Source organism: Vulpes lagopus, chromosome 11, assembly GCF_018345385.1.
Source record: "Vulpes lagopus strain Blue_001 chromosome 11, ASM1834538v1, whole genome shotgun sequence".
Lineage (NCBI taxonomy): Eukaryota > Metazoa > Chordata > Mammalia > Carnivora > Canidae > Vulpes > Vulpes lagopus.
In genome coordinates this window covers 57,418,952-57,428,926 of record NC_054834.1, presented here as the reverse complement: position 1 = coordinate 57,428,926, position 9,975 = coordinate 57,418,952, and positions in this window count along the sequence as shown.

The window sequence follows — 9,975 nt, the reverse complement described above, 5'->3', positions numbered from 1 at the left end:
AGAGGAACCAACCCCTGGGTACCTGGTTCCCAGTTTTTCCCAAGCCCTTGCTGACCCGATAACCCCGAGGGCTTTTAATTTATGCCTTCTGAGAACTCCCCTGATAAGCACGCCTGCCTTCGCTTCTGATGATATCAGCAGGATTCAGCGCAGCCACCTCATGGGTCTTTATTACCTTCTGGCTCTTCAGGATCTTGGAGATAAAAAATGCTCTGCGTCCTGAGAGCTCCGAGAGGCTTTTAGGGAAAACAGGTCCAAGCCACCGCCAGCTGGAGCCTCGGCTCTGCAAGGGGCCGCTCTGCCCTCCCTGCCTGCTGGCCCCTTCCCCTGCCGACTCCTGGGGGGGTGGGCGTCGGGGACAGACAGTGGGACGACCGGTCGCCTCACTATGGGGAAGGTCCTCCTCTACCTTCTGACACCTCCGTGGTTTTGGGGCGCCTAACAGCGCCGGACACTGAGCAAGGTGCTTCAGCAGCGCCTCAAGCTTCCCGGGGACCCTGTACAGCGGGTGCTCCTATCATGTCTCATCCACCCCTTAGGGCAGGAAAGCCAGGGCCCTGGAAGTGGCTCGAGGCTACACGGCTGATGTAGCAGGGCTGGGCTCGGAGTCCAGGCCAGGTGGCTCGGGGATGCTCAGGTTGGGGTCTGGGGCTGCCCGTGAGAGCATCGCCCCGAAGCCTGCCTGGCCTGCCGCACCCCAGGGACGGAGCTCCCTGAGGGGGCATCCGCGCTGTCACACGACCTGCGAGCGAGTCCCGTGCACACTGCAGCCCGAGATGCGCTGCACCCCCCTGCCGCCCCCCGCATCACCCCTGTTTCTCCCCGAAGGATATCTGGATTCCAAGCTGCTCCCTCGTCAAGCAGCCACTAGCTCCCAAGCTCTGGACACCGCCCCGGGGGCAGCTGGTGGAGCCCAAGAGACCAAGGTCCTCACCGAGCTGTTGGTCGTGCTTACGCTTGCACAGCGTGTGCAGTGGGCGTGCAGGGCCTCGGATGGCCCCGGGGCCACCATGCGCCACTGGTGGCTGGTGGCGAGGCCGAGGCCGAGTCACTTTCCCTCCTGGGCTCCAGGTTGAACAAACCAGGGCAGGTGAACCAGAAGACTCTGGGCGTGAACAGAATTCTAGATGCCCGGGCCGGGGAGCCACAGGCCCTCTGCCGCGGGAGGGGGGCCTGGCTGGACCGCGTGCCTGTCACCAGCACAGCTTTCCTGTTTGTCCCCCAGTTTCCAAGTGAAGAAACAAGCACTTAAGCCTAAGAGGCACAGGAGTGTCTCCTCTGTCCGTGGAGCAGCGGGCTGTCCCGCCCCCCTCACCCATGACTCGGGGCCCTGGGCTCCCCCTCGATGCTTGTCGACCTCCCGGTGACATTTGGCATCACCTCTGTGCGCCACCGGGTAACGTGGGCCGCACACCCTCTGTGGGCAGAGATGAGGGTAGAGGACGTGGGGAATGACGGAGAACCCCAGCCCCTGGCTTTAGGGATCTCAGCAGTGGAGGGGATGGAGCCAGAGAGGTCTGGGCAGCACCGATGCTTTGGGGGCCCCCCACTTCTCCTTCCTCTTCTCCCGCCATCCCCCCTCTTCTCTGCAGACCTCCCTGACCCCCCCCCCCCCCCGTTGGTTACCACAATAAAAAACAATCGCGTGCTACCACTGGCCAGTTTCTTGTTAGCTCTTGCTCGAAGCCAGGCGCTGAACAGTGCACTCGACGTGCCTCACGTCGGGGAATGCCTCCAACCGTGTGAGGACGCCGGGAGCTACTGCTGCCTACTTCCCCGCCCAGAAGATGAGGTGGGGGGCGGCGCTGCTGGCCAGGGCCGTGCAGCCACTTGCTTCCTTGCGCCCAGTGCAGGATTTGAATCCAGGTTTGCTCAACTCCAGAACCCACAGAGTCGACCTCTCCGCTTCCTGCCCTGTTATGGTCACTGTGGGTGGTCCCTTGGCCCCCCAGAAAGGAGCAGGGGCCTCCACCTGAGATCGTGGGCCTCGGGACCCAGCTTTCGGAAGAGAACAGCCTCCTAGGCCTCACCCCTCGGTGACCCGGACTCGGGAGGCTGTGTGGGGCCCAGGGCCTTGGTGTTGCGGTCGTACTCCCCAGGTCGAGACACGGGAGCCCCCTGGGGAGAAGCCAGGTGCCCCGGAGGCTGGACATAGTCCTGCACGCAGGTGGGAGAAGCACCTGGGCTCCTGAGAATGGAGGCTGATTAACCTTCCAGGGAGCTTCCTGCGAGTGACCTTTGCCCCCAGTGAAAGTGTGGAGATTGAGATAAGGGAGATAAATCTCTGGCGTCGGGGCGGGGGCGGGAGGGGCAGGGTGTTTGCTGTCAGGCTCCGGCCGGCTCCCTTGGCCTCTCTCCTGGACGCCCTGGGGCCAGCCCGGCGCTGGCGGCAGGGTGGGTGGCAAGGGCGGGCAAGGGCAGGACCCTTTGGGGAGCGAGGCCGTGGGCCTCTGAGCGCTGTCGCCACTCGGGATCCAGGAGCGCGGGTGGCTCCTGGGGTGCAGCAGGCCGCCCCGACACCCAGGGCTCCGCTGGGCCCTTGAACACCTGTCCTGTCGGCCTCCTAGGTCCTTCTTCAAAATGACTCGCCGATCGAGGAATTCACCTTTATTTAAAAAGTGACTCTATCACTACCTTTCATGGAAAATTAGCATCACCGGCCACTCACAGATGTTACCTGTTGATAAACGGGATGACAACCCACCAACAACTTCTCACTCGTTCCTGCAGCCACGCCCTTTTCGTTGTAAGGGGTAGCAGCAGGCGGAGGCCTTCTTCCAAGTCTGGGAGGGACTGAAAGGCAATTGGAAAAGGGCACGCATTCTCGCTGCGTGATCCAGTATCGTTGAGTTCCAGGCCCGTGTGTCATCTAAAGTCATGTCATTGATAGTCGCTTAGGAAAACGGCAGCTCCAAACACGCGCTCCAGGAGGCCTTGGTTCATTTCTTCTTCTTCTCCCCCCCACCTCCTCCTCCTCCTCCTTCTCTGCCTTCTTCTCCCCCCACTTCTTCTCCTTCCCCTCCTCCTCCTCCTCCTCCTCCACCTTCTCCTCCTTCTCCTCTTTCTCCGCCTTCTTCTTCTCCTCCTCCTCCTTCTTCTTCTCCTTCTCCACCTTCTCCCCCTTCTCCACCTTCTCCTCTTTCTCCTCCTCCTCCTCCTTCTTCTCCTTCTTCTCCTTCTCCACCTTCTCCTCCTCTTTTTCCTCCTTCTTCTCCTCCTCCTCTTTCTTCTCCTCCTCGTTCTTCTTCTCCTCCTTCTTCTTCCAAATCTGTTTTAGTCACTGCTCTGGTCCAAGAGCCCAGAACACTGCCTGGGGCATAGCCAGTGCTCATGTATTTACTGAAAACATGGACCATGGGGCATGTGGGCTGGGTGGTCCCATCCCTCTCTTCTCCTTCCCTGATGGAGAAGTGCAGAGGGTGTCAGAGTAGCAACCAAAAGTCCTGATCCCTCAATCCTAGCCCGGCCACCTGTTTAGGGCTGGGAATTCTGGGAAACTGACCTAAAGCCTGCAGCAGCCTGAGCTTCTTCCCAGGCCTAGGGTGCATGCGCCATCCTGGGGTCATGAGGACCCAGTGAGATCATGGGTGGGTGAGGACTTCGGGTGCAGTAAACCCCATGCACGGGAGATGGGCTGAGGTGATTGTAAATGGCAAGGGAGATGGCTGATTGTGATCCCAATGTTTTGAGTCCCTGGAGCCTGACTCCAGAACATTTTCTGTGCCCTCTTCCTAAGGAGAACCCACTTGCTTCTCTCCTGGCATTGGACCATCGTGTTAACATCACGGATACAGTCAGACCTCACACTGTTGAGACCATGTTGGTTCCACGTTCTACTGATTACTGGGAGGTTGTGACACCATCTTCCCTGTGAGTGCTCATTTTCAGTGGAACCATTATTATACTGCTAATAATAACAATAATAATATTAATAAACAGACTCCTATTAACAATGTAAGGCGGTATCCATTTGTCTGTGATTGAACCAGTCTTGCCTAGAGGCAGGGGAATGGACTCTTGACCTCCTGAGCCTGGTCAGCCCTCTGGTTCTATTACCGCCTTCTAAACCTTAGGGTGTTCTATTTCTCCTCCCTAAGGAATTGCAGTTGGAACATTCCAGAAATTTCTCACAACACACCTCCCAACAGTCACTGCCCTTTATAATATCCCTTGTCATCCAAGGCTTAAGATTTGCCAGACAATGGCAAAGAGATGCCGGCCATATGGATCAAGGAGGCAGGATTTAGATGACACCTACCAGGGCTGCCAAGACTAAGTTCCATTGCTAAAGCCATCTGGACACCTGTCATCCACCACCGGGTGACAGCCATACCATGCCATTCTTCAGTCATTAATTATATATTTAGGGATTCCTGTAACACATTAGCCACACCATGCCAGTCCAGCTGGGGAGAGAGACAAGCACAGAAGCCATTACAATGCAGCGTGGCAAGTGCTTGAGAGAGAAAGGAGTTGGGAAGAAGCGGGGAGAGGAGCTTGGGGGGGGGCTATCTGGTACACTCCCCAGAGGAAGCTATGTTTGGGCTGAAGCCGGAAGCATACAGAGCAGTTAGCCAGTAGAGGGGGGAGTACGTGTGCTCTGGGCAGATGGTCCAGCATATGGAATAGATTGGGAGGGGGGGGAGGGAGGGAAGGCAGACAGGGGGAGAGAAGGGGAGGATGGCCTGCCTGCTGAGGTGCCGAACAGAGTCAAGGTGCGGAATGCCAGCTGAGAATACCTGGAGATGCGGCTGAGGAAACCAGGGGATGCTGGATCACAAGAGGCCTGGTCAGTTATGTTGGGGAGGCTGGATTTCATTCCGAAGCAGGTTAAACAAGCAGGTGCTCATTATAGAAAGGCCTCTGAGTTCTCTTCTCCCACTGTGGCTCTGAAGACAGACTCCTACGGGCCACTTGAGCAGAAGTTCATGTGACATACCTGGGATGCCGCATGGGAGTGGTCCCACTGCCACCCTTGGGTTTAGGGTCTGCTCCCATACAACTTAGAGCAAGTTGGGGACAGATGACTCATCCCCAAACAACGGAGCAGTTGTGGGAAGGAGGTACCTGCTAGGGTTGTGCTTACCTGGTTTGCTGATGGACTACACAGGTCATTAGCAAGCAGGATGCCAAGCATCATGTCCTTCTCAAACCTTTTTAATCTCTCCTGCGTACTGTGTCCATGCCCTTCCCCTCCCTCACGCTCTCTGTGCTCCTCCCCCGCATCGCCCGCCTGGTGTTAGCAATGCCCAGGTACTCTGGTTTTCACCTGGTGCCAGAGAAGATCTGAGGCCAGCGATGTCTGATTTGGGCCACGGAAGGAACGTGGTAGGTATCAGCTGGGAGGGCTGGGAAGGTGCCTGCTGTTGGAGGTGGACAACCTGGGTTTCTCATCCTGGCTCAACCAATCACCAGCCATTTGCCACGGGGAAGAAGCACTTCACCTCTAGAAGCCTGTTGTCTGAAAAATGGGGATAATCTCATGGGGTTGGTGGGAGATTTATAAGGGGTTTTATATGTGAAAGTGCAAAGCACTTGAGTAGGTATTTAGGGGTGATTATGCATTCTTTGCTAGAAGATTCTACTGGAGGGATGGCAAGGAGAAAAATTGAGGTCCATTGTGTCAGGATATTTTTGACATATAGACATACATACAGGTAAGTATACACCTGTCACAAAATTAAAGCAAAGAAGAATGTCAACTTCTCTCCAATCCCACCCCCCGCCAGCAGCAACTGTTACTGTGTTTGTCACATATTCTCTTGTTCATAAGATACATGTGTTTTTTTTCTTTTTTTCTTTTTTTAAGATATATGTATTTAAACAAAAAGAATGCCATCGTATTTGAAGCTCTATTCTTAGCTTGTTTTTTCACTGTTTGATGTCCTAGCATATAGTTCTGTCTCCCTAGTATGACTTCACGGTGTAAATAGAACATGGTTTATTTACGTATCTTCCTACTGGTGAACATTAATGTTATTTTCAGGTTTTGGTCACATACTTCTGGGGTCCTTTGCACATATCTCCACGGGAGAAATTCCAAGTAATGGGATTGCTGAGTCAAAGAATATAAACATTAACATTTTGATAGATCCCTCCAGATTGCGCTCCATAGAGACTGCACACAAACACCCTCCCACAGTGTTCCTGCCTCCCCATGCCTGATCCAAGGATGGGCGTTACCTGTTTTGTTGGGGCTTTTAAAGCTAAAGCCCTACTCCTCCCTGCACTGGTCTGGTGGGCCACTAGCCAGCCCTGTGCCACTGCTCCTCTGCCAGAGTGCTACATGACAGCTGTGGGCAGGTGCCACCTGACAACTGGTCACCCAATAAAATGGTAAGAACCAGGCCCAAGGATATCAGGAAAGCTTGCTTTGAGGGTTAAACAGAGTATCGACATCTCCAAACACAAAGTTCAGGAGCAATAGAGGAATCTACTTTAAGCACGTAGCAATATATTCACTATGGTTTTTGTTAACAGAACGTTCAGACTCATGGACCTTAGTTGTGCGTGGAGGGATGGTCATTGGAAGAGGTCGACGTGGAGAGGTTGAGGTGTTCATTTTGAAAAGTGTGCCTTTGTCAAGCCGTGCTGGTCACATGCAGACCTTGGGTGTCACAAAATGCAAACACCAGGTAACCAAATAGCATTTCCATGGAAAGAGCCTGTGACCTCGGGTGCTGTGTGCAGGTGAGAGAGTGAGCACTCGCAGCAAGAGGAACGTGAGGGGGTGGGGGAAGGGGGGCGTCTTTAGCCTGTGAAACCTAAAACAAGGGGCCACTGGAAATTTCCAGGACTGGATTACCGACAACACGGCCCCACTGCTGGCATGTGTGGGATAACCAAGGACTCAGGGGTTGACTGCTCCATCAACTGGCTCCATCTTAAAACTCCCACAGGCAGGGGCAGGGAGTCAAGCCCAGTGGTCTATGGGGCTATGGTGATCCATGGGAAGCCGTGGAAGACGAATGGCTAAGCGTTGGGGAATAAGGAGACAGAAATCAGCATTGCAGGAATAATGCATAAAACAACTGACAGGGGATCCCTGGGTGGCTCAGTGGTTCAGCACCTGCCTTTGGCCCAGGATGTGATCCTGGAGTCCAGAGATTGAGTCCCGCGATGAGCTCCTAGCATGGAGCCTGCTTCTCCCTCCTCCTGTGTCTCTGCCTCTCTGTCTGTGTCTCTCATGAATAAATAAATAAAATCTTAAAAAAAAAAAAAAGGCGAGTAGACCCTCTACTCGGGCATGGCAGGGCTCCCCTGGAGGGTGGAGGATGCTGTCATGGATTGCTAGATGTGATAGTGGCAGGTGTCCATTTTCAATCCTGAAAAAGGATCTGTTTCTACCCAGTCATAGGGCAACGGGAAGAACCAGGACTTCCATTTGTCAACCGCATTGCTGATTTTTGTATATTTGACAATTCTATCAAGCTCCCAACAATGTGACCCCAACTGTCTGTCCTCCCATCCTTTCTGAGAATAGTAGGTTAAGGCTGGGGCGGAGGTGGAGTAATTAGCATTGAGTTTTTCTGCATGGACTTCCAGAGGGAAGAGAGGCAAGAAGCTTGTGCAGTGTGCTGGTCGGGATGGGGGAGGTTTTTACTTTTAAAATTCTAATTGGGCTCTCAGAGGTCTGGTGGAGGCTCTAGGCCTCCAAGTCTTTTGGGTCGTGATCCATTGGTGTCACTAGTCAGCCCTTGGCCTTCATGGTGCCTCTTCAGACTGTAAGGATCTCTGCCACGGGTTCCTACCTGGCCATCTTATGCAGTGAGATGCTCTTCCCCTGGTTCCTTGGGATTCCAGGCACTCCTGAGCTCACAGGTGCTTATTGGGACAGGGGGAGACGCTTGCTATCACATGGGAGGGCAACACAGTTGGGAACAGGGAGGAGCTCCCACGGCAGACCTCTCTCTCTTCTCTCCAGGCCCTTGTCTGGACGGATGGGCTGAGAACCGTGGGCAGGAGGAGGATGCGACCACAGGGGAACCTGTGAGTCGGGCATGTTCATACAGGTCATCTCATGGAAAATTGTGTGGCACATGCTACAGGAGACTGGACACAGGGGTAAGGAGGTAAGGAAGAGGAGAGGGCAGGGGTCTTGGGCAGCCTGGGTCTGAAACTTACTAGAGATATGACTTTGGCCAAATTTCCTAAGTTCTTGGAGCCTCGGCTTCTTCAACTGTGAAACAGAGATTAAAAATATTAAAATATTAAAAATATTTTAAAAATATTAAAATAGTGACTGCATCAAAGGGTTTTTGGGAGGAGTTGATGCAAAGATGCAAGTACCATGCTTAGCACAGTGTGGGACCTCCACGAGGGTTGATGCCACTGCTGATGAACCTAGGACAAAATTCACACCCACTTTACAAGTGGGAGAACTGAGCCTCACATTGTCCCAAGGGCATAACTAGTAAGTAGTAGAGTTGGGATAAAAATCATGTATTTCTGGGGTACCAGAGTGGCTCAGTCGGTCAAGAGACTGATTCTTGATTTTGGCTCAGGTCATAATCTTGGGGTCATGAGATCAAGCACCACCTTGGGCTCTGCACTCAGCAAGGAGTCTGCTTCTCTCCCTCTTCCCTTCCTCTCCCTCTCCCTCTCCCCACACTCTCCTGTGCTCTCTCTCTCCTTCTCTCTCAAATAAGTAAACAAATCTTTAAGAAAAACCCTCTGTTTCTGAGGCAGGAACCCTTTCTTCTGTGATGGACAGTCCATAGGAATAAGTTTAAGTATCAAACTATGAGGGCTGAAAAACAATCTGTCCAATCTGGTGCCAATTTGGCGTGGGTTGGTTCTATGTTCCTTTCTCATTCTGAAGCCAGAAGCAAAGTAATGCAATTATGTAAATATTTATTTGGGATTCTGGGAAGCCCAGCAGTGTATAGGGTAAGCCATCCCCCAGCAAGCAAGGGCTCACCTGCTAATTCCCCTTCTCTCCAAGGCCAATCAGATTGCTCAGCACCCGGTCAAATGCCAGTTTCCTTCTATGTGCCAGTCTGCTTCTGCTGAGGCCCCGGGAGAGGATGCTTCCTACGTACAGGCAGGTGGTGGCTAGGGATTTAGGTTCTGAAGCCAGGCAGCCTTGGCTTCTGTTGGTCCTTTCCAGTGGTGTGACCTTGGGCCAGTTACCAAATCCCTCTCAACTTCGGCTTCCTCACCTTAAAACAGAGGATTACAATGCTACCTTGAGGGACTGTGTGAGGATTAAGTGACAAATTGCATGGAAATACAGTTCTTAGTATCTGGCACATAATAAGTGCTTAGGAAAAAGAAGAAGGCAGAGCTGGGGGTTTGGCTTACAGTGCTTTGCGAGCAAGTCTTTTTGTTTCCTGCCCATTCAGGAGACCTGGTGGGACCATGTCTGTTTTGGCCACAAGGTCCTTGGCACATGGGTCTCCAAAAGAGATTCACTCAGTGGCCATCAACAGGCTCATAGATCCTTTGATGCAACTGTAGGATCCATTTTGACACTGCTTCCAGCCCTCCTGCAGAAGTATTCACAGCAACCATTACGGTGCACTGCTGGCCCCCGAGACCTCTTCCATCCCCCACTTCATCCCTGCTGCAGCCTTGGGGGATAGTATCATCTCCATCTGCAGATGAGAAAATAGGGATGCAGAGATGGTCAGTAACCGTCCAAGGACACACAGCCTTTAGAGAAGAGCAGATGGGAGCACAGTCTTTGCGACATTCAGCTAGGTTGACTGGCTTCCCTGGTGCATCTGGGATCACAGGGTTTCCTGATAAACCTGGGGAAGTCTGGGATGGGTTGTTTACTCTACCTGTAGCCTCCCTGCTGTGTGTGGCTTGGCAGGGGGGTGAGAGGAGAAGAGGGAGATGCAGTGACAAAACAGCAGGAACAACTCTGCACTGTTTCTGGAAAGATGTCCAGAGCTTTTCCTGCTCCTGACAGGATTCTTGGAGGTTCTCCTTTCCAGCAGCTGCTACAGAACCTTGCACAGAGGGGCTCAA